The 25743-nt window shown below is 44.0% G+C and overlaps 1 protein-coding gene across 1 annotated transcript in view; it reads left to right on the top strand.

The window, feature by feature from the left end:
* Positions 1 to 25743, top strand: part of LOC126253263 (homeodomain-only protein-like) — a 389905-nt gene that overhangs the window by 319078 nt on the left and 45084 nt on the right. The gene's annotated exons all lie outside the window — the stretch shown is intronic.

Genomic DNA, 25743 nt, shown 5'->3' with positions numbered 1-25743 from the left:
ACATGTTAACATCCATGTGGAAGAGAAAAAACCACATGCTGAGCTGTATGTAACTGTCATCAGGCTATCTCTGTATTCCTTTTGATGATGTAACGCAGTGTTTGGACGATGGACTCGCATTCGGAAGGGTGACGGTTCACATCCCCTTGTGGCCAATCACGTTTACGTTTTCCGTGGTTTCCCTAAATCGCTAAAGGACAGTGGCGGAATGGTTCTCTTGAAAAAGACCACGACCGATTTCTTTGCCAATCCTTCCGCTAATTCAAGCCCGTACTTCATCTCTAACCTCGTCATCGACCGGACATTAAACTATAGTCTTCCTTTTCTTTCAAGTCGAGCTTTAAAACAATGTAGACTCTAAGAAAGAAAATCCGCACCACGAAGGAATTACCCGACTGGGACGGAAATAGGTAGATGTGATGTGAATGCACAGACAAACAAATGGTTATAATATCAGAAAAATTGAATAACTTATTCAAAAGAAAGAGCTTCACAAATTAAGCAAGTCAATAACGCGTTGGTCCACCTCCGGCCCTAACGCAAGCTGTTATTCGGCTTGGCATTGACTGATAGTCGTTGGATGTGCCACATTCTGTCCAATTGGCTTGCTACATCGTTAGAATTCTGAGATGGTTACAGTTTCCTGCCCATAATGTTCCAAACCTTCTTAATTGTGGACAGATCCGGCGACCCTGCTGGCCAAAGTAGGGTTTGGCAAGCAAGAAGACAAGCAGTAGAAACTCTTGCCGTGTGCTAGCGGAAATGTAAACCTACGATGGCTTGTCATGAAGGGAACAAAAGGGGTCGCAGAATTAGATGATTAGATTAGATTAATTATTCATTCATTCCATAGACCCATAAAAGAGGGAATCAACCTGGGTATGGCAGATAAACTCATTACAGAAGTGTAATTAGAAAAACTTGAGTTTCATTAATTTTAATGATCCTCAGTCAATAAACAGTAAAATTATGTACATGAATTAAATTTAAACGTACAATATTTACAGGTTTAATACTTACATCTGCTTTCATTAAATGCATCATTCAGACATTTGCTGGTTTCTTGGCTATTACAACCAAGTATTGTCAACAGTTAAAGTAAATTTTTCATTTCAGTGATCCTCAGTTAAGAACAGTCAGATTATGTACAAGATTTAAAATTAAACTTCCACTATTTACAGACTTAAGACTTAAATCTGCTTTCCATTCATCCATCATTCACACAGTAGGTAGTTACTTGGCTGTTACAACCAAGTATTGTCAAAAATTGAAGTATAATAAATTTTGGATAAAATGGTCTACTGCACTTGTTGAGAAACTCATGGATGGAATAGAAGGAGTCGGCCACCAAAAATTCTGTTAAATTACGTTTGAATTGTGCCTTGTCTGAAACTAAACTCTTAATGGTTGCTGGTAACTTATTGAAAATATGCGTTGCTGAATACTGGACTCTTTTCTGGGCAAGAGTAAGTGATTTTAAATCTTTATGTATATTGTTCTTATTCCTAGTATTGATACTGTGTACTAAGCAGTTAGTTGGAAAAAGAGATGTATTATTTACAACAAACTTCATTAAGGAATAAATATACTGAGAATCTGTGGTTAATATGCCCAATTCTTTGAATAGGTTTCGACATGATGTTCTTGTGTTTACACTACTCATTACTCTTATTATACGCTTCTGTACACTAAAAATTTTTTCTCTGTTTGTGCAATTACCCCAAAATATGATACAATATGACATAAAGTAGTGAAAATAAGCAAAATATGCCAGTTTTTTATACTTATATCTCCTATGTCTGACATCATCAAAATAACGCCGACGTACAGCTGTGATGTAAGGATGGCACGGATGACAACCAAAGGGATCCTAATGTGAAATGAGATGGTATCGCACACCATCACACTTGGTTGTCGGGCCGTATGGCTGACTGGGGCTCTCCAGTCGCGTCTTCGTTAGCCATCGGAGTTCCATTCGAAGTGGGAATCACCACTGAAGTCAGTTCTACTCCAGTAAATGAGATTCCAGGCCGAAGATGCGTCTGGAGACACCCCGGACAACCGGACAACGGTCGAAACCTGAGTGTCACCCGCCATACTGCCTAACAACCAGGAGTGATTGCCTGGTGTGCAATCTCATTTCATTGCAGGGGATCGTTGGTTATCATCCGCGACACTCTTACAGCACAGTGGTACCCCCCCCCCCCCCCCCCCCCCCGACGATATGCTAAGTCTGCGACGGTGTCGTGCATGATTTATGTAACGTAACACTGAATCAGTTACGTATTTTTTCATGCTTAGCACAACGCGTTTCGATAATTTATTTTCACTGTGAATGTGTCGCTTATGCTTATTGTTCGTTGTGTCTCGTGTGAGTCGACTGGTGATAGGCAGTAATGAGTGGAAGCTGTCTGCCACACTTCCGAATTCAAAACACGATGAACTGTACAAGCTGTTCTACATCTTATAGTTCCACAACACAACAGAACGACTTTGTCAACAGTATACTCTTACGCTACTTAGATCACATGCAGGTGGAGTTTAATTACCAAGAGTCAAACAATCCAAAAAAATCATAAATAGGGAAACTGAAAACCGGGTGGTTTTGGAAATCAGCCATACGCAAACATAATTAGTTTAGTTTTCTTTTTTTTTTTTTTAATATTTACCCAGACATGTTTCGACATCAATGTGTCATGTTCTGTGGATCAAATTTTTGTTACTGTAAAGTACAGTATCACATTTGTAATAATTTAACTGCTGAGGGCCTAAGAAGTGCAATATTTGCAATTTGCTTCGTTTTGTTTGGTCACTCACCTTAAAATTACATCGCCAACTGAGCTGTATTATTATACATCGATTTTAGTGCTCGTTTTCGTCGATGTTTTGACAGCATGTATAATAATACAGTTCAGTTAGCGATGTAATTTTAAGGTGAGTGTCCAAACAAAACGAAGCAAATTGCAAATATTGTATTTCTTAGGTCTACAGTAGTTAAATTATTACAAATGTGATATTGTACTTTACAGTAACAAAAATTTGACCCACAGAAGATGACACATGTCGAAACATGTCTGGGTAAATATAAAAAAAAATAAACTAATTATGTTTACATAAGGCTGATTTCCAAAACCACCCAGTTTTTAAATCGCAAACACGGAAGAAAGAAAAGAGGAGCTTCAAACCTTAGTAAAATGAGGGAAACTAAAACAATTAACTTTCCTGATTAGTCAAAAATGTTCCTCGTAATGACACCTGCTTGTTTTCAGAAACACCGTCACAGTCAGACAACATGCCAGTCATAACGAACCAAGCGACAACATTTACTAAGAGCCGAAAGGTAGCCTAATCAGATAGCTGCAGGACAAAAAAATCGTTAAATTAATTACAAACTGGTTCTCAGATCAAAGTAAGCTGCAGTGACAGTTCAATAAGTCAAGAATAAAAGTTAATGAGCGTGAAATCTTAAAAAGGATTACATGAATCAATAGTGCCACAAAATTCCTGTCTATTTTGTAAGTGTTGTATAAATTCTGAAGGCACCTAATGCTATATCGAAGACTTCTACTCAACAAGCAGAGGACTTTTCAAAGCCTGAACAGCTCGCAGATGGACTAGTGCTGGGGAAGAGCGACTCACGTTCCCACTACAAAAAATTTTACCACAATAAAATCAAAATCACGTTGCGGAATAAACTCTAAAACTGTGAGCTGCACAGAGCAAAACCAGCCCAGATGCTAAAAGCGACACTCACTTAAAAAAGCAGCAAAGGAAACACCAGGCTGGTCCGGACACCTCGATATCTTCGCGAGGAACGTCACCGGTGTAGTCCCAAGCGGTGAACATCAAGTGTGTACTCCTGTCTACCTTGCACCCTGCTCTTAAACGCCACCATTTAGAGAGGAGTGAAGTGCTGTACATCGTCCATCCCTTAGTGCAATGGATCCAGGAAAGCTGTCACTTGCTCACTCTTGATGGAGCCACTGTGATATTTAAGTAGGTACCTGGTCACGTCGGTCTGACGCGAAATGAAGCCGCTGCGACTGCTGCCAAGACTGCTGTCCTCGCACCTCGGCCCGCTAATTGTTCGATTCCCTCCGATGATCTCAGTGTTGCCGTGTGTCACCAGGTGGTGTCACTTTGGCATCACCGCTGGTCCTCCTGGGAATTAAGCATCTCCCAACGGCTTGAACGGCTCTCTAGCCGTAAGGTCATTTTAGCTAGGTTGCGTATTGAGCAATGTCTTTTCAGCCATCGCCATTTGTTAAGTGGTGCTCTCCCACCACTTTGTGCTCATTACCCTCAACCTTTGACATTCGCCGTTTGCTGACGGAATGCCCTTTTTTTTTATCACTAGCGTTATCGTCCGTTTTAACGAATGACGCATGGGCGACCGAGTTTTATTTTTTATCCGTCGTAGAAATATGGCGAAGGACATTTAATCTTTAGTTCAGGGCCTCCGTCTCTCTATGGCGTATTTTACGGACCTTTCTCAAAGTCCCGTTTTAGCAGTCTTTCCTTCCGTCGATTGGGCTTAATGTGTAGTCGTTTTTTTAACTCCTTTTTTTGTCTTCGTGTTCTATGGTTCTGACATGGGCGCGTATGGCCCTAACTGTTTTTGCTCCCTAAAACAAAACTAATCAAACCAAATCGAGAATTTCTCCGCATCTTCTGAAATGCACGGAAAGTCCGCAGAACTTTCTCCACGAGCACTTTTTGTGTTTCCGTAAACTGGATGGAAGTTGGCGCTGAACGAGCTCTCATGCCACTTGTTTCCCACGCTGTGTACGGGAAAAAAATGGCGATGACTCATTATCTACATATGCTTCTAGGAAAGTCTGTGAGCATTTCTGGATACCCCCAGGGAACACTCGTAGTTCACACAGCTCTGAAAAGGACCTTTGCAGTACCCCGGGCTGGGAGCACCGTTACCTACAGTGGCCTACTCACACGGCTGTACCATCCCTTGGGGAATTCAAGGAAACGTCCACAAAATCCACTCCTCGGCCACCCAATGCCTAAATCTTCCACCTGTCCATTCTCACCCCGTTCCCGTAATTCGGAGTCTAACAAGCTCATATTCCAGACTCCAAAAGCTCTGTTCCCCCATCCAGTCAATTTTTTTAGGATAATACAGTGACGAGACAAAGAAACTGGTACACCTGCCTAATATCGAGTAGAGCCCCCGCGACCACGCAGAAGTGCCACAACACGACGTGGAATGGACTCTACTAACGTCTGAAGTAGTACTGGAGGGAACTGACACCATGAATCCTGCAGGGCTGTCCATAAATCCGTAAGAATACGAGGCGGTGGAGATCTCTTCAGGACAGCACGTTGCAAGACATCATAGATATGCTCAATAATTTTCATGGCTGGGGAGTTTAGTGGCCATTGGAAGTGTTCAAACTCAGAAGAGTGTCCCTGGAGCGACTCTGTAGCTATTATGGACGTGTGGGATGTCGCTTTGTCCTGCTGGAATTTCCCCAAGTCCGTCAGAATGCACAATGGACACGAATGGATGCAGATGATCAGACAGGATGCCTACGTACCTGTCACCTTTTGCGGGTAATTCCCTTACTGACTGCTATTTCCAGGCATGATCTGGGAGCCTCCCTCACAGCTTTACTTTCACCAGCGCCTTTCTCCTACTTGAGCCTAAATTTTTTTCATGAAAGTCAAGGGTCTGGATTCTAGTCCCAGTCTGTAGCACAGTTAAATTGACCAGAATATAAATGTTCTGTTTTCCTGTGTTAATGATTTTATACACAGACGTTGCATTTCCCGCCAGTTTAGCAGAATAAACCCTACTAAAAATGACGCATTTTGGAGAGATCTTTAATGCAGTATTTCACTTAAAGCCCGCCTGGGTAGCCGCGCGGTCTAACGTGCTGCTTAATCATCCGCCCGGCGGATTAGTGTCGAGGTCCAGGTTTTTAAGGCGGTTTTCCATCTGCCTCGGCGAATGCGGACTGATTCCCCTTATTCCGCCTCAGTTACACTATGTTGGCGACTGCTGTGCAAACAGTCTCCACGCACACGTACACCATAATCACTCTACCAAACGATCATTTGGGGTTACACTCGTCTGATATGATACGATCCCGGGGAGGGAGGGGGGGGGGAGGTGTCCACTGGGGGCCGAACTGCGCAATAGCCCTGGGTTCGGTGTGGGGCGGCGGTAGGGTGGGTGGACTGCTGTGGCCTGTTGGAGGGTTGTGAACCACTGAGGGCTACGGCAGGACGAAACCTCTCCGTCGTTTCTAGGTCTCCAGTATAATACACAATACACAATATCACTGAAACTACATATTTACGAAAAACGCAAGTATAAATACGAAAACCACCGAATACAGCGAGTTAGCGTCGTCAAAACTAAAATAAACATGGTGGGAGCTCAGCTTGCTTCCGTCAACCGTTCACAGCAGAGGACATGTGATCTCCTCAGCCAGTCGCTGTACAGGACACATGACTGAATTTTTGGTTACGTTATGACCTCACAGCAAAGTTTAAATTAAATTAATCATGTTTGTCGTCACAAATATTTGGCTGTTTTTTCGAATATATCACGAATTACGAAGTTGTGGCCAGGTTGGGACCGAATAGCAGATCGTGAAGTGAGCAGCAGTTAAATTAACGATCATGGTTGTCACAAATATCTGACCGATTTTCCTTACCACAATTTATGCTATGCGATTAGGTCGCAACGTAACAACAACTTCGTAGTTCCTGATACATTCAGAAGAAACAGTCAAATATTTGTGACAATTAAGGTTATTAATTTAATTGCCTGGAGTGAAAAACAGCCTCAGTCATGTGGCATGTGCTGTGACTGGCTGACAGAAGCAAACCCAGTAGCCGCCATGTTGGTTTCAGTGTTTTCGAAGCTAACACGCCATATTGGATGGTTTCGTATTTATTCTTGGGTATTGCGGAAATATTCAGTTTCAGTGATGAACTGCATTAAAGATCCCTCCAAAATGCGTCATTTTTAGTACTGTCTGTTGTGCTAAAATGGCGGGAAATGCAAAGACACCGTGTAGGACCTGTACCTGTTTCCTTAAATATTGCCCTCAGTTTTTCTCTTACTCTGGTTTGAGTCTTTTTATGAACAGAAACAGCTACTCTTAGCTGTAGACGCGTTCTTCATGTTTGATTTCCGAAGAGGCAAGTGCCACACTTTCGTAGCTCCCTAGACGTGAGAAACATACTGTTACAAACAAAAAGAACATGACAGGCGCGTTGATACCGCCCTTGTCGCCGAGCCATCACTATTCAGCGGTGAGACCTGAGTTTCTCCTGGCGTATACAACTTTCAAATAACTTCCGGGAATTCAGCCAGGTAACACTTTCAGCGACCGCCGATATTTCGACGGGAGATCACCCCGCCATTTTCAAGGCCGACTGCAACGGACGGGCGACGTTCATGCAAATTTAAAACCGCGGTTCTCGGACTGATGCAGGGAAGATAACACGCACACTGAACACTAGTGCCACCAGAGATGACCAAAGTCAGAGATATCAACAGACGACGAACTCGCAGGTGAGGTAGCATTGACTCTGTCCCTCTGTTTTTTGACAAGGGAGAGAGCCGGATTCCAGACAGAGTTTAAACAAAACCTCCATCGGTGTTAACGGGGTTGCTGCCTCCTTAATAACACTGTCCAAATAGCTGGACGTGCATGTCAATATCTCGGTGTTTTTATATAACATGGGGTGACCAGTGTCCAAGCAATGTTCGGCAATAGCAGATCTACTTGGCTGCTGTAATCATGTGTGCCGTTTATGCTCAGTATATCGTCCTCCACGGTCCTGATAGTTTGACCAATATATGCCATGCCGCAACTACAAGGAATGCGATATACACCCGCCTTACGCAGACCAAGATCATCCTTCACAGAACGCAAAAGCTCTCTAATTTTAGATGGAGGTCGGAAAACACATTTCACGTCGTATTTCCGTAAAATACGACCGATCTTGTTGGAAGTGTTTCCTACCTAAGGCGAAAAGGCAAGAGACTTAGGTGTCGACTCCGAATTATCATCAATCACCCGATGTACAGTTGGTCGACAGCGCAACGCACGTTCAATCTGTCTATGACTATAACCATTTTGACGAAACGTCACTTCACGATGGGACAGCTCAGCTGGTAAAGTGTCAGCGTCGGAAATGACATGTGCCCTGTGTACCAAGGTACGAAGTGCCCCTTGACGCTGAGCCGGATGGTGACAACTATTAGACTGTAAGCCTGTTAGTCTCCTAACCAACGCGTCAAGAAAGGGAAGGATGATGGATCATTGGGACATGCAGTCTACAGGAAACGTACTCACACCGACTTGTACTTACTGAACATAAACGGCACACGCGATTACAGCAGCCAAGTAGATCAGCTATTGCCGAACATTGCTTGGATACTGGTCACCCCATGTTATAGAATAACACCGAGATATTGGCATGCACGTTCAGCTATTGGGGCAGTGTTATTAAGGAGGCAGTTGAGATCAAATTAGCGAGCAACATCGTTAACAGGAATGGAGGTTTTGTTTAAACTCTGTCTGGAATCCGGCTCTCTCCCTTGTCAAAAAACAGAGAGACAGAATCAATGCTACCTCACCTGCGAGTTCGTGTTGTTGTTGTTGTGGTCTTCGGTCCTGAGACTGGTTTGATGCAGCTCTCCATGCTACTCTATCCTGTGCAAGCTTCTTCATCTCCCAGTACCTACTGCAACCTACATCCTTCTCAATCTGCTTAGTGTATTCATCTCTTGGTCTCCCTCTACGATTTTTACCCTCCACGCTGCCCACCAATACTAAATTGGTGATCCCTTGATGCCTCAGAACATGTCCTACCAACCGATCCCTTCTTCTTATCAAGTTGTGCCACAAACTTCTCTTCTCCCCAATCCTATTCAATACTTCCTCATTAGTTATGTGATCTACCCATCTAATCTTCAGCATTCTACTGTAGCACTACATTTCGAAAGCTTCTATTCTCTTCTTGTCCAAACTATTTATCGTCCATGTTTCACTTCCATACATGGCTACACTCCATACAAATACTTTCAGAAAAGACTTCCTGACACTTAAATCTATACTCGATGTTAACAAATTTCTCTTCTTCAGAAACGCTTTCCTTGCCATTGCCAGTCTACATTTTATATCCTCTCTACTTCGACCATCATCAGTTATTTTGCTCCCCAAATAGCAAAACTCCTTTACTACTTTAAGTGTCTCATTTCCTAATCTAATTCCCTCAGCATCACCCGACTTAATTCGACTACATTCCATTATCCTTGTTTTGCTTTTGTTGATGTTCATCTTATACGCTCCTTTCAACACACTGTCCATTCCGTTCAACTGCTCTTCCAAGTCCTTTGCTGTTTCCGACAAATTACAATGTCATCGGTGAACCTCAAAGTTTTTATTTCTTCTCCATGGATTTTAATACCTACTCCGAATTTTTATTTTGTTTCCTTTACTGCTTGCTCAATATACAGATTGAATAAGATCGGGGAGAGGCTACAACCCTGTCTTACTCCCTTCCCAACAACTGCTTCCCTTTCATGTCCCTCGACTCTTATAACTGCCATCTGGTTTCTGTACAAATTGTAAATAGCCTGTCGCTCCCTGTATTTTACCCCTACCACCTTCAGAATCTGAAAGAGAGTATTCCAGTCAACATTGTCAAAAGCTTTCTCTAAGTCCACAAATGCTAGAAACGTAGGTTTGCCTTTCCTTAATCTTTCTTCTAAGATAAGTCGTAAGGTCAGTATTGCCTCACGTGTTCCAGTATTTCTACGGAATCCAAACTGATCTTCCCCGAGGTCGGCTTCTACTAGTTTTTCCATTCGTCTGTAAAGAATTCGTGTTAGCATTTTGCAGCTGTGGCTTATTAAACTGACTGTTCGGTAATTTTCACATCTGTCAACACCTGCTTTCTTTGGAATTGGAATTATTATATTCTTCTTGAAGTCTGAGGGTATTTCGCCTGTTTCATACATCTTGCTCACCAGATGGTAGAGTTTTATCAGGACTGGCTCTCCCAAGGCCGTCAGTAGTTCCAATGGAATGTTGTCTACTCCCGCGGCCTTTTTTCGACTCAGGTCTTTCAGTGCTCTGTCAAACTCTTCACGCAGTATCGTATGTCCCATTTCATCTTCATCTACATCCTCTTCCAAATTTCCATAATATTGTCCTCAAGTACATCGCCCTTGTATAGACCCTCTATATACTCCTTCCACCTTTCTGCTTTCCCTTCTTTGCTTAGAACTGGGTTTCCATCTGAGCTCTTGATGTTCATACAAGTGGTTCGTAGTCTATTGATATCTCTGACTTTGGTCATCTTTGGTGGCACTAGTGTTCAGTGTGTGTGTTATCTTTCCCGCTTCAGTCCGAGAACCGAGGTTTAAAATTTGCGTGTACGTCGCCTGTCCGTTGCAGTTTGCCTTGAAAATGGCGGGGTGTTCTCCCGTCGAAATATCGGCGGTCGCTGAAAGTGTTACCTGGCTGAATTCCCGTAAGTTATTTGAAAACTATTCAGCTGTTCGTTGGGCCTATTACGGGACAGCCGAGTTATGTATGACGCTGGGAAGAATGGGTGCGAGGCTGGCACTGGCGGTGTGTTTGTGGTTTGCAGGCCACATAATGCGCGCGACACTTCTCGCCTCTGCACTCAATTGCCTCGGCGCCGCGCCGGTTACATCAGCCTGTGGGCGGCGTCCCGACCTGTCACCCTGCACAACACGCGCTGTCCCAGCACTTCCCCTTCCCGTCCAAAACCTCTGCCGGAGGCGTCGCCACGAGCCAACACCACAAAAACTGAGTCGCAAGATTTTAGGTAGTTTATGCACTCTGATCGTTCCCAAAGATTGAGGTTGTAGTAGATAAATCGCTTAGTTTTACGTATGCAGTTACCTACGGAATGTGTTAAACTATGTACACTACTGGCCATTAAAACTGCTACACCACGAAGATGACGTACTACAGACGCGAAATTTAACCGACAGGAAGAAGATGCTGTGATATGCAAATGATTAGCTTTTCAGAGCATTCACACAAGATTTGCGCCGGTGACGACACCTACAACGTGCTCACATGAGGAAAGTTTCCAACCGATTTCTCTTACACAAACAGCAGTTGACCAGCGTTGCCTGGTGAAACGTTGTTGTGATGCCTCGTGTAAGGAGGAGAAATGCGTACCATCACGTTTCCGACTTTGATAAAGGTCGGATTGTAGCCTATCGCTATTGCGGTTTATCGTATCGCGACATTGCTGCTCGCGTTGGTCGAGTTCCAATGACTGTTAGCAGAATATGGAATCGGTGGGTTCAGGAGGGTAATACGGAACGCCGTGCTGGATCCCAACGGCCTCGTATTACTAGCAGTCGAGATGACAGGCATCTTCTCCGCATGGCTGTAACGGATCGTGCAGCCACGTCCCGATCCCTGAGTCAGCGGATGGGGACGTTTGCAAGACAACAACCATCTGCACGAACAGTTCGACGACGTTTGCAGCAGCATGGACTATCAGCTCGGAGAACATGGCTGCGGTTACCCTTGACGCAGCATCACAGACAGGAGCGCCTGCGATGGTGTACTCAACGACGAACCTGGGTGCACGAATGGCAAAACGTCATTTTTTCGGATGAACCCAGGTTCTGTTTACAGCATCATGATGGTCGCATCCGTGTTTGGCGACATCGCGGTGAACGCACATTGGAAGCGTGTATTCGTCATCGCCGTACTGGCGTATCACCCGGCGTGATGGTATGGGGTGCCATTGGTTACACGTCTCGGTGACCTCTTGTTCGCATTGACGGCACTTTGAACAGTGGACGTTACATTTCAGATGTGTTACGACCCGTGGCTCTACCCTTCATTCGATCCCTGCAAAACCGTACATTTCAACAGGATAATGCACGACCGCATGTAGCAGGTCCTGTACGGGCCTTTCTGGATACAGAAAATGTTCGACTGCTGCCCTGGCCAGCACATTCTCTAGATCTCTCACCAATTGAAAACGCCTGGTCAATGGTGGCCGAGCAACTGGCTCGTCACAATACGCCAGTCACTACTCTTGATGTACTGTGGTGTCGTGTTGAAGCTGCATGGGCAGCTGTACCTGTACACGCCATCCAAGCTCTGTTCGACTCAATGCCCAGGCGTATCAAGGCCGTTATTACGGCCAGAGGTTGTTGTTCTGAGTATTGATTTCTCAGGATCTATGCACCCAAATTGCGTGAAAATGTACTCACATGTCAGTTCTAGTATAATATATTTGTCCAATGAATACCCGTTTATCATCTGCATTTCTTCTTGGTGTAGGAATTTTAATGGCAAGTAGTGTAGCTAACCAATAACACTTCGTCACCCTGAAGGCATGGAACAAACGTCAAATTGTGAAGTGTGCACCGACCGAGCTACAAGGGGGCGTTAAATAAGTAGCGCAAAACAGTTTTTTTCTGTGCCAGTTTCGGTTGAAAAAACGCGGAATTTATTGTGGAACATCGAAGAATATTCCCGCTTCACTCGTATAGTTTCATGAAGTTCGGGTAGGTGGTGGCACTACACCTAGTCTTCTACATGGCGCCTGCAACGGAGGTGCATTCCAAGCAGAGAGTTGTCACTGAGTTCCTTTTTGCGGAAAACCAGAGCATCGCAGATATCCATAGGCGCTTGCAGAAAGTCTACGGAGACCTGGCAGTGAACAAAAGCACGGTGAGTCGTTGGGCGAGGTGTCTATCATCATCGCAACAAGGTCACGCAAATATGTCCGATCTCCCGCGTACCGCGCGGCCGAATACATCTGTAACTCCTGAAACGTTGGAACGTGCGGACACTCTCATTCGATGTGATCAACGGATCAGAATCAAACACCTCGCTGCACAACTGGACGTCTCTGCTGGTAGTGATGACACTTATCCACCAGTTCGGGTATTCAAACCTGTGTGCCCGCTGAGTTGCTCGCCCCCTAACAGAAGACCCTAAAGGGCTTCCATCTGTTTGACCCAATGAAGGATGTGGTCCGTGGGAAGCAGTACGTGGTTGATGTGGAGGTTACTGATGCAGTAAGACGTAGACCAGTAGGGTGGTACGATGCAGGCATACAGTCCCTCCCAGTAAGGTGGCCGGCCAGAGTGGCCGAACGGTTCTAGGCGCTACAGTCTGGAACCGTGCGACCGCTACGGTCGCAGGTTCGAATCCTGCCTCGGTCATGGATGTGTGTGATGTCCTCAGGTAAGTTAGGTGTAAGTAGTTCTAAGTTCTAGGGGACTGATGACCAGAGCAGTTAAGTCCCATAGTACTCAGAGTCATTTGAACCATTTTGAGCCAGTAAGGCGGCATAAGGCCGTTTGCATTGAACGGAGATTAAGTTGAAAAATAGGGTTTTGTAGTCAAAAGTGTGGGGAATAATGTGTTGTATTGGAATCTTGAATAAAACTAATTTGCTCGGAAAGAAAGTACTGCATTACTTATTGAACGCTCCTCATACCCGCCCTACGTTTACATCTACGTCTCCATCTACATCTATATGACTGTTCTGCAATTCACACTTAGTGCCTCGCAGAATTAATCGAACCATTTTGACACTATTTCTCTATCGTTCAGCAACGCGCGGGAAGAATGTACACTTAAATCTTCCGTGCTATCTCTGATTTCTCCGATTTTGTTACAGTGAACATTTCTCTTAGCGTAGGTGGATGTCAACAAAATATTTTAGCTCTGGGAGGAGAGCGTTGGTGACTGAAATTTCGTGAAAATATCTCTGCGCAACGAAGAATGCCTTCGTTTTAGTGATTGCCACTCCAGTTCGCGTATCATATCCTTGACTCTCCCTTGCCTGTTTCGCTACAATACAAAACGAGCTGCTGTTCTTTGAATTTTTTCTATGCCCTCCGTCACACCGTTCAGCAATGTTCTACCTAGTAGAGGACGGACAAGGGTAGTTACGCAGTCCATTTGGTAGACCTATTGCGCTAACAGCTTTACTTCCTCCAATACCAGAGATGAGGTCCTGGCGGAAATACAGCTTTTAGTAATTTTAACTGATTCAGCTATTGGCTGATGATGAAACACTGTATATTGCAGCAAATAAACGAAACACCTTTTAGCTTTGTTTCATAAACATCATTGTTTCCGTACGATCTAGTATTCGGGTTATAAGCCCACTATCTAGTACAAACTGATCCCAAAGACGAGAACCAAGCGAAAAAGAAATGTCAACTTCTTATTCTACCGATTCATGGCTTAAACTGTAACAGTTGTCTCGGCTGACAATTTTGGCACGGGCAGATAATTAAGGATTTAAAAATTCATTAAGTCAGCATTTACAATAACTATGATTAAACATACATTGGAGTAGAGCTTTGTGACGAATGGGGATTTTTTGTCATTATCTACTCGCTTATGAAGGCACCAAAGCCGAGTTTGCTCATTCAGTCACAAATATGGGAATACACGCATCTGTTTCTTAGTTTCTAATATTTCTAACTGAGTGAGCTTTGCAACCATAACGGAGTGGAGGACTTCCACATCTATTAAGTATTTGTGGTTTAAGTTTAAACGATGTTCGGCAAAGGATGAATCTCGCTTCTTTAATCTACATCTACAGGGATATTCTGCAAATCACATTTAAGTGCCTGGCAGAGGGTTCATCGAACCACCTTCACAATTCTCTGTTATTCCAATCTCGGATAGCGCGCGGAAAGAATAAACACCTATATCTTTCCGTACGAGCTCTAATTTCCCTTCTTTTATCGTGGTGATCGTTCCTCCCTCTGTAGGTCGGTGTCAACAAAATATTTTCGCATTCGGAGGAGAAAGTTGGTGACTGTAATTTCGTGAGAAAACTCCGTCGCAACGAAAAAACGCCTTTCTTTTAATGATGTCCAGCCCAAACCCTGTATCATTTCTGTGACACTCTCTCCCTTATTTCGTGATAATACAAAACGTGCAGCATTTCTTTGAACTTTTTGGATATACTCCGTCAGTCCTACCTGGTAAGGATCCCACACCGCGCAGCACTATTCTAAAACAGGATGGACAAGCGTAGTGTAGGCAGTCTCCTTAGTAGGTCTGTTACATTTTCTAAGTGCCCTTCCAATAAAATGCAGTCTTTGGTTAGCCTTCCCCACAACATTTTCTATGTGTACCTTCCAATTTAAGTAGTTCGTAATTGTAATACCTAGGTATTTAGTTGGATTTACGGCTTTTAGATTAGACTGATTTAGCGTGTAACAGAAGTTTAACGAGTTCCTTTTAGCACTCACGTGGATGACTTCACATTTTTCGTAATTTAGAGTCAACTGCCACTTTTCGCATAATACATATATGTTTTCTAAATCGTTTTGCAGTTTGTTTTGATCTTCTGATGACTTCATTAGTCGATAAACGACAGCGTCATCTGCAGACAACCGAAGACGGATACTCAGAATGTCTCCCAAATCGTTTATAGAGATAAGGAGCAGCAAATGGCCTATAACACTACCTTGGGGGACGCCAGAGGTCACTTCTGTTTTACTTGATGACTTTCCGTCAATTACTACGAACTGTGACCTCTCTGACAGGAAATCACAAATCCAGTCACATAACTGAGACGATATTCCATAAGCACGCAATTTCACTACGAGCCGCTTGTATGGTACTGTGTCAAAAGCCTTCGGGAAATCCAGAAATACGGAATCGATCTGAAATCCCTTGTCAATAGCACTCGACACTACATGTGAATAAAGAGCTAGTTGTGTTTCACAGGAACGATGTTTTCTGAACCCATGTTGACTGTAATCTCCAGCTTCTGTGGAGGTAAGGCAGATTGTCAGTCGTGCTTGGACATCACAGTTGCTTAAAAGAAAAAAATTCGGTGGAGCACATGCTCGCGTAAAGCGAAAATCCTAGGTTCAAATCCTGATCCGGTATACATTTACAAACTGTTAGGAAGTTTAAAATCAACGTACACTTCGCTACAGACTGAAAATCCATTATGGAGATAACGCTGTACTTAATGCGTTAAACATACAATACATAAGAGGATTCAGTTACATACAGCTTCTCAGAGGTCGTAAACTCCGTGTTTTGTTACATTTTCCTAGAGGTAGAGACACTAGACACGGTGTTCCTTGCGAGCTAAAGGTGGCAGTAATATGAGGGAGCTAGTACGACCGATACCATCAAGATCTGTCGATTCTTCACTTAGCGCTAGTGATCTTGTCAAGTGTCTTAATGAAGTATGAAGTGTCTTAGCTGCTTGTAAATACATAAAACTGCAACAAGTGCCTTGTTTGAATAGTTATTCGTTATTCCATGAACCTGTTTTCGAACCTTCCCAGGTTCATCTCCAGATGGTTTTCTGGAAGTTGCATCACTATTTGTAGCATAATGCTGGATGCTGGATCTGTGACAGGAAGATGGAACATGCTTTAATGTATCTCCATGAGTATTGTTTATCCGTCGATATGGATGCAAAATTTTAGTTTTTGTACCTACTGCGACAGAATGGGCAGCTTTTTTCTGTTAGTGTCTATCCGTCTGCTTCCATTCTGATGGCCAGTTAGTACATCGCTTTACGCACTTTTACATAATCTGTACGCATTTACACTGTGATGGCGAAACTTTGTCGGCATCCAGCAGGTGCTATACAACAATTGCTTGTTACAAAGATCGTGACAAAATTATATGAGACATGCGTACTTTACTCAGAAATGTTATTTGCTTTTGTTTGCATGTATTATAGTCAATATATGGGCAAGCACTTTAGTAAGGTTGACGTTAACATGAGAACTCAAAATAAAGTAAATAAATAAATGAATTATTGCAAGAACAAACTTCAAGTGAACTGATGTCTTATTTCTGTTCGTATATAGATAATGTTTTTGGTAGAGCCAACAAAAGATTGCGATTAATTGGCAGAACACTTAGAAGGTGCAACAGGCTACTAAAGAGATTGCTCACACCACGCTTGTCCGCCCTATTCTGTGCGGTGTGGGATCCGCATCAGGTGGGACTGACGGATGACAACGAAAAAGTACAAAGAAGGGCAGCTCGTTTTGTATTATCGCGAAGTAGGGGAGATAGTGCCACAGACATGATACATGAACTGGAGTGGCTATCATTAAAACAAAGGCGTTTTTCGTTACGACTGGATCTTCTCATGAAATTTCAATCACCAATTTTCTCCTCCGATTGCAAAAACATTCTGTTGGCACCCACCTACATAGGGAAGAATGATCATCACGATAAAATAAGAGAAACCAGGGCTCGCACAGAAAAATTTAAGTTCTCATTTTTCCCGCGCGCCGTTCGAGAGTGGAACGGTAGAGAGACAGCTTGAAGGTGGTTCATTGAACTCTCTGCCAGGCACTTTATCATGAATAGCAGAGGAATCACGTAGATGTAGATATTAACGTATAATGAACTCACTTTAGGAGCAAATACTTTAATCAAGATTAGCATTAACATGAGTGCCCAGGAAAAAATAATACAGAGTTACAGTATTTGCAATGAGATGCAGGTGTTTCTATGACCATGAACTTTATATTTAAATTAAAAACAATAACAAAATAAATCTGCTGTTTGAAATCAGATGTTAATATCGAAACTTACACACCCGTTTTCAAAATGGTGCTAAAATAATGTGTTGATTTGGTAGTTTGGGAAAATGTAGTCTTATGATCGACAGACGTTTTGCCGGCAAGGGTGGCCGAGCGGTTCTAGGCGCTAAGGTCTGGAACCGCGCTGCTGCCACGGTCGCAGGTTCGAATCCTTGGGTTAGTTAGGTTTAATTAGTTCTAAGTTCTAGGGGACTGATGACCTCAGAAATTAAGTCCCATAGTGCTCAGAGCCATTTCAACCATTTCAACCATTCGACCTCGGCGTAATATCCCGGAGCATTTTGTCAATTGTGAAACTCGTAGAGACAATTGACTACATATATCTCTTCACGTTTGGCTGTAAAACTGGTCGACACTATTTCGCACACTGCGTAGGCAGTGGTGGACGACCCGTGCTAACGTGAAGGGCTCACTCAGACCAACTTCACTTCCAGAGGCTGGCCGGTAGACGCGACAACAGGCTGGGTGTCAGGTGTGCAAGGTTGCGACAGAACCACGGAAGCGAGCAGGCGTGGTAACTGAGAAGCGAATCCCCTCCCTGTCCGTGGCAGCTGCCGCTCTTGCGACACGCCAAGTGTATCTGCATGTCCCGCCAGAGCAAAAACCACAGCCGCCGGCGCTAATGCTACCTGCCGCGCCGCTCAGGTAGTACAAAGGAAGACATGGCGTCCCCTGTTACCGACACAAAGGAGCATGCATAATCGAGCACTTTGTGCAAGCCTACTTGACGGGCTGTAGGGTGCTCAAGGATACCGACCTACGCGTGGTTGACCATCTGTACCGATAACTTGCGGTCTTGTACAAGCAAACGTCAGTTGTGACACAATTTTACGAAGTAACATCACCAACTTGACCTCATATCTTCAGGAGAAAAAAAAAACACACTTGCAAAACAATAGACTCCGCACGAAAATTTGGGCCGTAATTCTGACACTACGCCGTTTGAAGTGCCAAAGAAACTGGCATAGGCGTGCGTATTCAAACATAGAGATATACGTATAAACAGGCAGAATACGGCGCTGCGGTCGACAACGCCTATATAAGTCAACAAGTGTCTGGCGTAGTTGTTAGATCGCTTACTGTTGCTACAATGGCATGTACTCTTGTACCCTTGATGGCTGCACAACACAAAGCTTTACGCCTCGCCTGGGCCCGTCAACACCGACATTAGACTATTGATGACTGGAAACATGTTGCATGGTTGGAGGAGTCTCGTTTCAACATGTTTCGAGCGGATTGACGTCTACTGGTATGCAGATAATCTCATGAGTCCACGGACCTTGCATGTCAACAGGGGACTGTTCAAGCTGGTGGAGGCTCTGTAATAGTGTGGGGCGTGTGCAATTGGATTGATATCGGAGCCCTGAAACGTGTACCACCTTCATAGTGGACTCACTATATCTCTGTAGTGAGTGTTTCGTGGCTGTCAATATTTGTGGTGTATACGAAGTCTGCCGTCAAACTTCCAGAGGTTATCAGTGATGTTAACTTTTTAGTTTGATGCTGTGAAAAAACAGACTACAGTGGCTCGTTACGAATCAGCTGGTTTTCATAACGTTGGTTAGCCCAACCACCGATGTATGTTTTTACAAGGAATATATTTAGTGAAACTTCCTGGGAGATTAAAACTGTGTGCCGCACCGGTACTCGAACTGGTGACCTTTGCCTTTCGCGGGCAAGTGACCACCGAAAGAGCTATTCAAGCACGAATCAAAATTTACCCTTACGAGTCTACTATCGCCAGTATCTCTTTACATCCTACCAACTTCACACACGTTCTGCTGTATGTCTTGTTGGGTTGGCACCCCCAGAAGACAGGTGTATCGGAACAATAGCTTATCGACAGCCTAGGGGACTGATCTGCCAGGAAGTTTCAAATCAGCACACACTCCTCTGCAAAGAGAATTTTTTTTCAGGGAAGAATCCCCTAGATTGTAGCTAAGCCGTTTCTGTAATACACGTATCTTCCAGATGAACCAGACCAGCAAGGTATGCAGTAGACCGTCTGTGGTGTTTGGCAGGATGTAAAGAGGTACTGGCGAGAGTAAAGCTGTAAGGGCGAGTTGTGAGTCGTGCTTGGATAGTTCAATCAGCAGAGCACTTGCTCGCAAAAGGCAAAGATCCCAAGTTCGAGTCCCCATGCAGCACATAGTTCTGATCTGGCAGAAAGTTTCAGACTAATACATAGACCACGACGAAGTGGAAATTCGTTCTGAGAATATATTTAATCTTTACCAAACGAAACGTAACATAATCTCTTCGCCAGTTCTGCTGCTGGATAGGACATAGATAGGCTTTTTTTGGAGGGCCTTTCAGTCTTTGCATCAAACGTCTAGGGGTAATAAACCACATCGTGGGGAACAACTTCAGTTAGAGACAAAGTGTTCGCTGACGCCTCTCAGCGATACTAGACGTCCTTTCGTATTGATTATGCCCCTGAGAGGTGGCAGGCCGTAGGCACTCTGCGACGAGAGTATGCAGTGTACGAGGGTTATCCAGAAAGTAAGTTCCGATCAGTCGCGAAATGGAAACGACAATGAAAACCAGAAACGTTTTATTTTCAACAGTTAGGTACACCTTCCACGTACTCCTCTACATAGTCGCCGCTCCAACTCCGAGTGTTGTCACAGTGTTGTATCAACTTTCCAATATCCTCGTCGTAGAAAGCAGCCGCCTGTACTTTTGGCCAGTTATCTGCACTGGTCTGCAGCTCGTTGTCTGTGGAAAAATTTTGCCTTCCTAGGCATCGGTTCTTGTGGGCAGAGATGAGACTCAGGGCAAGCGAATTACGGACTGTATTGTGGGTGATCAGACACTTTTCATCAGAAACGCTGCAGGAGCGTCTTCATTGCCCCTGCAGTGTGCGGCAGGGAATTGGCATGAAGAAGGAACTGCTCGACAGTTGTGTTATGTGGGCTGCATGACTCAGGCGAAATCTCTAACAAGGCCCTCATACTTGGCGGGAGACGCTATTCCTTACGCATCTTTACGTGCTCACTGTTCACTCAAAACTGAAAAGAGCGACGCGAAACGATCGACGGGCATACTAGAGACACTGCCCAACACATCTGTGCAAAGCTTTACCGGATTTTCCCAGTGGTGTCCATTTCGCGACCGATCGGAACTTACTTTCTGGATAAACCTCGTATTTTGCCTATGATACGACGGTCTTTCCGAAAGTAATGCCTGCTATTTTTATTCATGGAAACTACAGGAGATACAAAAATCGCAGCAGCACAGCTAAACAGAGCAATATTTCAGCTACACACTGTCATTTTTCCACATAGGCACCCCCATTTGTTATGCACTTTTGACAACAGTGAACCAGAGCCTGCATGCCGCACTTGTACAAATCGGAACCAGCTGAGGCTAACCACTTCCTTACAGCTCTGACAACAGCATCAGAGCCTTGAAAATGTTCGCCTTGTAGTCCGTCTTTCAGAGGCCCAAAGAGATGGAAATCGGAGGACACTAAATCGGGACTGTACGGTGGATGTGGTAAGTCAGTCCAGCCGAATTTTTCAGTGAGTTGCGTGGTCGCAAAACTGTGTGGGGTCTGGTGTCATCATGTTACAAGTGAAAATTGGTCTTATTCTTCGGTCTTACCCTGGGAATTCGGGCTTTTAGCTTAGTCAGTGTCGTCTTGTAGCGTGCTGAATTGACAGTTTCTCCGGGCTCTGGGACACCCAAAAGAACCACACTCTGTCTATTCCAGAAGTCTGTGCACATCACTTTGGCGAAGACGGCTATGTCTTGCATTTCTTCTTTGACGGAGAATTCGCATGTCGCCATGCTGTGGACTGTCTTTTGTATTCCAGCCCGTAGTGGTGACACCAGCCTCACCTCTGGTGACGACGCTACTCTGAAAATTGTCACCTTCAGCTTCATATTGGTCCAGCACGTCACGATAAATTTCCATTCGACGAGGTTTTTGTTGTTCTATAACCATCCTCAGGACTCATCTCGCACAGACCTTGCGATAACCAAGGTGTTCCAACATTGCTTCCAAGGTATTATAGCCGGCATTCAGCTTTCCACATAATACTCTAGCCTTCATCCGCCGATCAGCACCAATGACTTGATCAAAACGCTCTTCATTGCGAGGGATGACAGCTGTGCAGGGTCGACCGAGCTGTGGCTTGTCATACACACACTTTTCACCACACTGAAAATGGCATACCCATCGCCTCACATTTCTCACGTCTATTGTATCGACTCTATACACCTTTAGCAAGCGTCGATGGATTTCAATCGGTTCAATTTCTTCAGCAGTTAGGAATTCAATCATACCTCGCTGTTTTATATGTGCGTCCATATCAGACTTGATTTTGGAGCTCTCCTAAGCTGGCGCCAACTACCGCAGATCAACGGAACCACCTTCAAATGAAAGAGGAAGGTTCAAGCATTAGCACTACACAGACATCTGGCGAGGACATCCAAAGTCACCCCCAAAATAATTGGAGGCCTTACTTTCGGAACAACCCATGTACAATTATCTGCTCCGCGTCAAAGAGGATAGTCTGAGCCAATTAAAGTTCCTGATTCGCTTCTAAAATATCTTTCTCTGCTTAGAAGTAGCTATTCTTCAGGCTTTCTTGATGAAAATGACTATGAACTTCCTGGGGTCGGTAGTATGCAGCACATGTGGTTACTAGACCTTGGTAGTCGCATGAAATTTTGTCGTCCCAGGGCCGGCGAAAACTAAAGGATGCAAACGTCGTTGAGAGCCGTCGGTGAACACTTTGTCTCAAACTCAAGTTGTTCGCCGCGACGTAGTCTATTATATCTAGACGTTTGATGCAAAGACTTTGAAATACCATGCACAATATCGTGTGAGCTGGCTAGTGCAGCAATTAATACACTGGAGGAGTGAGACTCCAATCTTCATCCACCCACGAAAGTTCATGTTTTCCGTAGTTTCCCTAAACCTCTTTAGGCGAAATCCCAGGATGGTTCCTTTAAAAAGGCCATAACTTACCTCCTTTCACGTCATTATCCAATCCGAGCATGTGTTCCGTCTGTAAAGATCACGTCGTTTTCAGTATATTAACACCTAATTTTTCTTAATCTTTCTTCTTTTCTCTTTGAACTTGCAAAGCTTTCAGAGAAGAAGAAGAAGGGAAGATCCAAGCCCATTTTTACATAGCGGGGTAGTGCAGTGGTTAGCACACTGGACTCCCATTCGGGAGGACGACGGTTCAAACCCGCGTCCCGACATTCTGATTTAGGTTTTCCCCGATTTCGCTTGAGGCAAATGCGACATGGGTCCTTCGAAAGGATACGGCGACTTTCCTTCTGCATCCTTCCCTAATCCGAGTCTATGCTCCGTCTGTAATGACCTCGTTGTCGACGGAACGTTAAAACACTAATCTCCTCTTCTCTCTCCAAACCCATATTCCGTATATGCCAAAGTCATTTTAAAAGAAGAACGTTAATCGCTCCAGGTGGTGAGAAAAACGAAATGATTACCGACGGAGCGTTAGCTATGAGTGGACAGGTATGGGGAAGGAAGGTGACCGTGTCCTCTTTGAAGGAGCCATTCGAGTATTCGCTTTAATTGATTTAAGAAAACCACAGCTTACCTAAATCGGTTTGGTTGGAGAGGGTTTGAAACCTGCACCTCCCAAAAGCAATTACAGCGTCTGGCCATGTCACTCAAGACATCTTCGCATTATGCTAGATCGAGTAGAAAATCAGCTAGAGCGTTGAAACTTCCTGGCAGATTAAAGCTGCGTCCGTACCAATAGACGAGCCTGCTACCTTTGCCTTCCACGGGCTAGTGCTCTACCAGCTGAGCTATCCAAGCACAAATCGCGACCCACCTTCACAGCTTTACTTCCGCCAGGTTCGTGTCTCTGATTGGCAAACAGTTTTGACCTGCCAGGAAGTTTCAAACCAGCGCTCACTCCACGGCAGAGTGGAAAAATTCGTTCTGGAAGCTAGAGCGTTGTCTAAGAAGCAGTCCTGACATTTGCCTAAAACGATGTAGGGAACCATATCAGAATGACTGAGCACGGATTTGAACCGTCTGACATTAGTCCAGTGTCTCCACATCGTTAGAATGTGTTTAGTGGAAGACTGACTCACCGTCCCGTGGACTTAGCATTATGGAGAAGAAAGCAAGACGCGACAGTGAAATGGCTACTTGTTTGGCGGCAGGCGTTGCACAAGTGAGTATTGTATTGTGTGGTATTCTTCCACGCCGTCGAGATTTTGCACCCAGTCCCTAACAGGCTCGCGCCTTGATGGAATTTAAAGCCTCTTAGCGAGCGCCTTCAAATCAGCGCCGAGCAGTTCGCACGCGTGGGCTGCTAAACAAAAGTACGCCGAACAGGACATGGGATCCCAGTCAACTTGTGATTGCGACTCCGAATAGGGCGACATTGTATATCACTCTCTCCGAACAGCTTAGCACCATCATCAGGATTTGCAGGTACAGTTTAATGTTCGTCGCCATAATGAGATTGGTTAGTTACTTTTTCCCACAGATCATATAAACGATAGGCATTGCGAGGTGAGATGTGCCAACAGAACAACTACAGAACACAAATATACGTATCTAAAAAAAATTCCGTATGCGCAATTTGGGTCCTCGCCGTAGACATTTCGTGAAGACGTCGGAACAAAATCAATGCTAGTATTTCGTATTAATATGTATTTTAATTAACAGTCTCTTTAATCCAATGGTTACATACTGTAGAATAACGCCTATAAGTTAGAACTCTTGCTGCCCGCCTTATACTTGATGAGTCAGCTACATAATCTCTTTGCGAAGTTTTTTTCATTTGCTTTTCAACGCATTCACTAGTCACTGGACTTCTTTAGGCTTTTTGTATCCCTTTCGACGCGAAGTTTCCTCTGACTTGCGTTTTCTATAATTACGAGTACATTTACGAGCCATATGAGGCGACATCGTTCACTGATTTGTAATTTTATATTTAATACCAGTTTTCACTTATGTTGCGGCGAATATTTTTATTATCTAACTTTGGGTCCAAGTAATGCTCCGCAAATCCTTCAACGTTAACCCGAATCAATGTCCTAACTAAAAGCGTTTCCTCGCTACATCAGTCTATAACTTTGCACAAAACTAATTTATAACGATCACGCGCATGCGCCTGCTCTGGTACGATGACGTCATTGGCAAACGAAATACTGTGCGACAAACTTAGGCACGATCTATCCGTTGTGGTTTTTACCATTCTTTACACATTATTAGCCTCATACTTAACAGGGAATCGAATCTGCCGGTATTTTGCTGCACAAAGAAGTTCGACTGACTAGCGAATAGACGTTTTTCGTGTCAAAAAAGATGGCCCTCTGCAGGTTTTTTCTGTCAAAAAATAATTACTTCCGTTAAAAAATTCCTCTGTGGTACATCTTAAATGTACATTTGAAAACGTTTCTGCTATCTTTCAGACATTTTATCTCCAGTGTAGTTGGCAAAGAGTCTTATAGACGTATATTTCGACCCTTTCTGTACAAAAGTTAGTTTCGTTAATGGTAATGAAGATCGTTTCTTCTTCTGGTGTTACAATCGTGATTATCTCCGTTACCCCCAAACTCGAAATGTTATTAACAGATTTCATGATTGAGTAATTATACTATGAGTGAATGGTTGATATTCCAGGTTGCTTGAAGAGATCCCTGCAAACGCACGTGTGTGAACCCCACACATAAACTCAATTACTTCATTTTGTATGCTAATTATTTTTTTGTCCAAGTGAGGTGTTAACCCAGCAGAAAGAGTGTAATAATGCACATTTATTCATAATTTCTTACCCAAAGTGAAAGCAGAACGAATTTTTTATTTTGATTAGTTTCTTAGAATTGTCCATCTCGTCCTCTCGTGTGCTAATGGTTTTACTTCAACGTATCTACTACATGTAGCCTTCGTTTGTCTGGCGCTAGTGTATGTCCTATTACCCCTGCGAAAAGAAAGTAAACTGTATCTCATAGCATATTTTGCGTTAATCTGGATTCCAGAAAGAGTACCCATATGTCTCTTTCCTTGTTGATTCTTCCTTTCATCATTTCATTTTCTTTGGGCCTTTGGGCCCACTTCATCGCAGGGTCGGCCTAGTTACTATGTATTTGGCGATGTGAGTGTCAGAGTGGGATCAGATGCCCTTCCTGTC

Source organism: Schistocerca nitens, chromosome 4 (assembly GCF_023898315.1).
Source record: "Schistocerca nitens isolate TAMUIC-IGC-003100 chromosome 4, iqSchNite1.1, whole genome shotgun sequence".
NCBI classification, from domain to species: Eukaryota; Metazoa; Arthropoda; class Insecta; order Orthoptera; family Acrididae; genus Schistocerca; species Schistocerca nitens.
This window is presented reverse-complemented; position numbering and strand designations above follow the sequence as displayed.